The sequence below is a fragment of the Frankliniella occidentalis genome, unplaced genomic scaffold, assembly GCF_000697945.3.
Source record: "Frankliniella occidentalis isolate FOCC.00 unplaced genomic scaffold, Focc_3.1 Scaffold381, whole genome shotgun sequence".
NCBI classification, from domain to species: Eukaryota; Metazoa; Arthropoda; class Insecta; order Thysanoptera; family Thripidae; genus Frankliniella; species Frankliniella occidentalis.
In genome coordinates, this window is record NW_026267503.1 from 71935 (window position 1) to 77820 (window position 5886).

The 5886-nt window shown below is 54.3% G+C and overlaps 1 protein-coding gene across 2 annotated transcripts in view; it reads right to left on the reverse strand.

The window, feature by feature from the left end:
• Positions 1-5877, reverse strand: part of LOC113214573 (uncharacterized) — a 63861-nt gene extending 57984 nt beyond the window's left edge. For both annotated transcript variants that reach the window (XM_052274352.1, XM_052274351.1), the window contains exon 1: positions 5725-5877. The gene's annotated coding sequence lies outside the window, so the exon portion shown is untranslated. The remainder of the gene's footprint in view (positions 1-5724) is intronic.
• Positions 5878-5886: the final 9 nt, after the last annotated feature.

The following is a 5886-nucleotide window of genomic DNA, read 5'->3' on the forward strand; positions in this document are numbered from 1 at the left end:
CCCCCCCCCCCTCGGCCCTGCCCCTGACCCAGCCTGCCTTCCCTCGTCCCCCTCCCTTCCTCCCTTTGACCTGTCAGCCAGCTTGCTTGTGCTACAACCAGCCAAAATAAAGTTTTAAAAATTCAGCCTTTCATTCGTGGTGGTTGGGCCTGTTTGGGTCGTTCACGAAGGAGAGTGGTGGGGTGAGGAGGGGAAGGGGTCTAGACCACGACGAGAGCCGAGCGGCTGACCGCGGCCCCACTCCCCCTCCCTCTTTTGGTCTGAGCGGATAGTAGCAGGGTCAGCTAATTTAATTCAGCCTTCTCATCTGATGCTTACTGTGGGTGGGTCTAGACTAGATGCCCGACGGATCAACGCCGAGGATTAGTGGTTTGTGAGAATTTGGTGAAGAATGTGCCGTATTCGGGCTACTTTGTTTCCCTCGAAATACTTTGCTCCATTCGCGGCTCATCAGTATTATTGGGCGGTTGTCAGTTAAATTAAAACAATTTATTTTTGTCGAGACGTCCTGCGACTTGAACCGAGTCTCACATCACATGTCACCGCTGTCCTGTCCTGTGAGTCGACAAGGCCCACACTAGGGCAATTCCTGGAGAAATGGTCAAAAATGTCCGTCCGTCACGCGATTTGTGAGCGACTGGGAGGCGGTACGCGGTACGTTGTTCTACAACACACTGTCCTGACACACCATCTCAAGGCGCGTCCAGTCATGTTTTGCACGACGCCGTAGCACCTGCCAGTCGCTCACAAATCATGTGACGTACGGACACCTCTACCTGGCATTGCCCACTACTGCACTGCACCGAGTTGGGCGGGGAGGCAACCGCGCTAGCGTGGGGTGGCGGTATGTGAGTGTGCGATGGTCTGGGCGGTAACGCCGGGCGTCGTCTTGCTCCATACAGCTCCAGTATACCGCAGCATCTCCCTTATCTCGAATTCCTTCAGCATTTCAGCAGCCCCCCACTCCCACCCCACCTCAGCCCTTCCCTCCCACGGGGCCCTCTCCGTCACTCCTTTGAGTGGTAACTATCCATCCAACGGCCGTTCACAAATAACTAGCCGACTTTGATGGAGGAGAGGGGTGTTTTCTTCTTATCGCACGACTTATTCGATGCCAAACTGAAGCACCTCAAGAATAAAAAGTTGAAAAATTTCATGGGTCCATGAACATCTCAGAAGTTTGATGAAACCACGAAATAGCCAAACCCCTCAGAAACGGAGGGTGCCTGTGCGTACTTTGAGAATGGGTACCCAAATATATGACACTTTGAATATAACGCTATTCAAAGGGTATTAAGTTTAATATCATTTTCACCCAACCTCTCCACCTCTCCAACCGACATGAAAACATGGCAGCAAAAATGGGTCGCAGACAAATACGGCAATTCAGTGTAAACTGTCCTCCTGTCGTGTCGGCCCCTCCACCCCACCCCTTTTGTCCCGAGGCAGACACTAGACATAAATCTAATTCCATTTAAATTTTAATTTGAATTTCAAGTTAGCTCAGCAACCAACTTCATTTTACTGGTAAATATACAACTTAATCATGGAATTTTACACTTATTTTCTTGAGATTTTTATTTGGGCGTCTGTCTCTTTATCTCTGTCCCATCTCGAGCTACGTCACATCGCATACCGCTCGCGTTGAAATCATTTCTCCTGTTTTCCTCCCGCGAGCTCCTGTCTCCATTTTTCCGCCACCCCTGCTCTCTCTCTCTTCCCCCCCCCCCTTGAAGATAGTGGCCCAAGGGCGCTCCTTTCCTTGTTTCCTCGACCACTCGTCCGGATCCAACCGGATCTCACCCCTTTTTTCCCACCGCGGACGATCACGCCCATTCCTCTGTCAATAACAGTAAATCAACGTTTTCCTAATCGACAAGGCGCATTCTTTTCGATAACATGCAGAATACTTCCAGAAATTCGGTGATTCTGATACTGTGCGCGTTTTCAAATGATCACGTTTGTCCCCTTTTTTGGAAATAAATAATTGGCCCTTCGCACAGTGTAAACCGTACCTATTCGACAAGGAAAATAGGCACGCAGCGGAGCAGAACCGACTGTACACAAACGGACAACCTCCACAGAGGATATAGAAGCCCTACCCCCCTCAACACCGGCCATGTGTGCTGGGCTTTTCCTGCTCCACTAATACATCCAGAGGGCATTTGCACTTCCTGGGCCCAGTGGGGGAGGGTTTGCGGCTAGACGAGGGGCAGCGGGCGGCGGCGTGGGGTGGGGTGCTTGGCGCTCGTAGTACCAGCCATCGCGGGGGTCGCCGTGAACGCTAGCGGCGTGGCGTGGGGGGCCCCCGGGTTTCAACTAAGGACTCTCGGCCTGTGCGGATCCAGGATAACGATCACAGACCACACTAACGCGGTTGGTCGACTCAGGATCGTGTGTGCGCCGTATATGAGCGGAAGCAATTTGGCTGGAGCTGATTGAATCAGGTTAAGCAAGTTAACAGGTTGCACAGAGTTCAATAAATACTCTTGGGTGTTTCGCGTTTACTTTTATACTTAGCTAATGTGGGGTACTATGGCACAGGTGCGTCGCAGCGTTTAGAGTTAGATACCGCGAAGCCTGTTACGCGAGACGTGGTCTGGCGGTCTGACCCCCTTTTACCTTGTTGAACAGTGTAACAGCCTGAGCATGGGCAGGCAAGGCCACTGTAGTTTGTCGCTGTGAGCAGCCGCTGTGTCCACAGTGTTTACACCCGGAGAGCCCCCGGGTAAATGGGGTACAATCTCCAGGAGGGTAACAGCCTCCAGGAGAGTGAGGGCACAGCCCCCAAGGCAAAGTCTTCCGAGCAAAGCCTCCAGGGGGGACTGGAAGAGAGGGAACGGCTTTACCTACAGGGGGGACAGGGGGAGGAGAGGAGAGGGAAGGGAGGGGGAGTCACTCGCGTGGTGGGAAACTCTGCCACAGGCTGTGCTGTTATCGTTTAAAAATAGAGGTGGGAACACCTCGGCGCGCTCTCGCCTGCTTCCCGCCCCTTCCCACCCGCACCCAAACCTTGGACCGGCACCATAGACGCCAACGCGCCAAATTTACGCGTAGCGTGCGGGTCAGCACGCGAGATGGGTCGACTCAGCAGCTGAGTTGGGAACCCACGGGAAAGGGTTAGACGCGATAATAATCTGCCTGGTTTTCTGCGCGCACACTTTATGTAATCTTCTGAACTCTTCCAATACTCGCAACTATCAGAACCCCGTTTGGAAAGGGTCAGAAAAGAAGGCCCACGTTGATCACCCATCACCCATGCACCCTGTATATTTAACAACGAGGTGACGCGAGGCACTCGATGTCCAGAACAACGGATGGCGGTTCCGGGGAGCCTGGCTCGCGGATCCACCTCTGCATCTCCTCCTTCCGGGGAGAATGAGTTACGTGATAAGCAGTTCCCGGCGCCTGTTACTGCACGCAGTGGCCGCTCACGGCTCGGAGCGGCAGACAAACTGCACCAAAACCGACCAAAACAACTCTGGCAAGAAAGTTGTTATTGCCTCCATGCCGGTGCGCCCCGCGGACAAGGAGGGTAGTTCAGTTTAGCATCGGCAGAAGAGGATGCAGCGGCAGGCGAGCTGTTCCCGAGCATATTATAAGCAAAAATAAGCGGGGGGAACGGGCAGCGGCGAAGTTGGATAATAGCTTGTGCGCAACACACATTCCTCATGCTCCCCTCCAGCCCTCCCTCCCACTCCTCTCTTCCTCTCTCCCGCTCTCGCTCTCGCTCCCGCTCTCGCTCTCGCCCTCGCTCTCGCTCTCGCTCCCGCTCTCGCTCTCGCTCTCGCTCCCGCTCCCGCTCCCGCTCCCGCTCTCGCTCTCGCTTCCGCTCTCTCTCTCTCTCTCTCTCTCTCTCTCTCTCTCTCTCTCTCTCTCTCTCTCTCTCTCTCTCTCTCTCTCTCTCTCTCTCTCCGTCGACGACAGCTGTCTGCTCGTTAGCTGCTTGCTTGTAGCTCAGGAGGCATAACACGATGAGAAAGCGACGGTCGCTAAGGAGGGGCAGGGTGGCGACAGGGCTTGGCCCGGCCGGAGAATAGCGTTGCATGGCGGGGCGTGTAGTAGTATCAGGGCATGGCGGGGGCATGGCGGGGGCATGGCGGGCCACGGTCGGGCATGGCGGGGGACGGCGCACAGGTGCGACACAATACGAGCACCTCTCCAAGGGATGCCTGGCCTGGCACCGGCCTGGCACTGGCCCCGCACCGGCGGCGCGGCCGCGAGGGAAAATTTACACCGGAATAGGTCACACGCCGGCGCGCCCACGTAATTGCAAGGCAATCTTAAAATACTGTGGGAGTGGTGGCCTCAGTGCCGAAACAAGACAAACAACCGGCATTTCAGAAATTTTCCCTTTCTTATTTTGCTCTGTTTTAAGAACGACGTCCTTTCGCGACGAACCACCATCGCACTTGCGGGCGGGACACCCGGAGCGCGGGGAGGGGGTCGGATACACGGCGGGAGTGTGTCTTCCAAAAAATTTGCAGCGGTGCATGTATAGTTGAATGCGCTCCAGTGTTGCGGAATTGCAGGATTGCATACTCACTGCTAGGGCTACAGGGGCCATGGCTCTTTACGGACGAAGGGAGTAAGCAAACCCGCACCACTGCAGCGCATCCAAAGATACACCCGGTACACTGACATAGAAAGCCGCAGTTAATGTAAGCGCCTACAATTTTTTTCGGCAAACCACTTGGTGGAGAAGGAAATCGCAAACGGGTATACCCGAAAGTACGCCCTTTTGACTACACTTAGTAAATGATGGGTGTAGCTCGGCGCCTGCGAGATTCCGGGTAGGCCAACCCGCACTACACAGGAGCACTTCAGGCAAGATGTTGCCTACCTACAAGGCGCTATGAGAGCTGGCATGGGCTTGTCCCGGCAGATTCGCAACATAGCCTACTTGCTGGATGATCCCATTCAGCAACGCGATAGGTGTGATGGCAAAAGAGTTGCTGTTAAAAAAAACATATAGGACCTACGAACGGCTCTCATCATCTCCGTGTAAGTTGAGCGCCTACTCCGCTGTCGGTGTCGGCTCGCCTTTGCACATGGGCGGCACTTGGGGTGAAATAATTAGAAACGAGGGAAATAAGCTCCTTACCAAAGACGCGGGCTGCGTCCCAAACAACGTGATCGTGGTCATGACGGCGTTAAGGAAGCCTTAAGAGGGCTTTCGCATGGCTGCAAACGGTGCCAGCTGAATGACCCATATTGGAACCTTCACGTACCGTGTCATAGTGTCACGTTTTCGGTGTCAGACTGTTTATTTGGCGTCACTTTCGTCAGTAATCGTTGCAGGCGAACGGCACTTTAACTCTTGTAGTGCTGAATACTTTTCACGAAATAAATATATACACCACAAAATCCCTTTTTTAAAAAGGTTGTAAACTTGAAAACGAAAGTCCTGAAGCTGCGAAATTTGTTGACCCTAAACTTTAGGGAGATGCTAACAAAACTTTCCCGCCGTAAAGTAACGAAACGGAGTCATGACTTTACTGCTTTACTTTTACAGCAGCCACACGGAAGACCGGCGGCTTGCGTTAAAGACGAAGGGAATCTCTCAAGGCAAAACATTAAAATGCTCATTGCCGGGGGGAGGGGGTGAGGAGTTTGGGAATAATGTTCCCCCAAAGCCCTACAGCATAATTGTGATAATTTTTCAATTGGCCACCCGGAAGTACAGCAGCTCCCTGTACCGAACCGGACGCCACACGCACGCACCTGTGGTTCAGAATCCGCGCAGAGCCGGGCGGGGCCGGGCGGGGCCGGGCCGAGGAGCGACACGCCGTGGGTCGGGGCGCGGAGGGCGCGGGGGGCGCGGGGGCGCGCAGGGGCGCGCGGGGCGCTCTGGTGGCCGTCAACCTGCCGCGGCAGCCAGCCGAC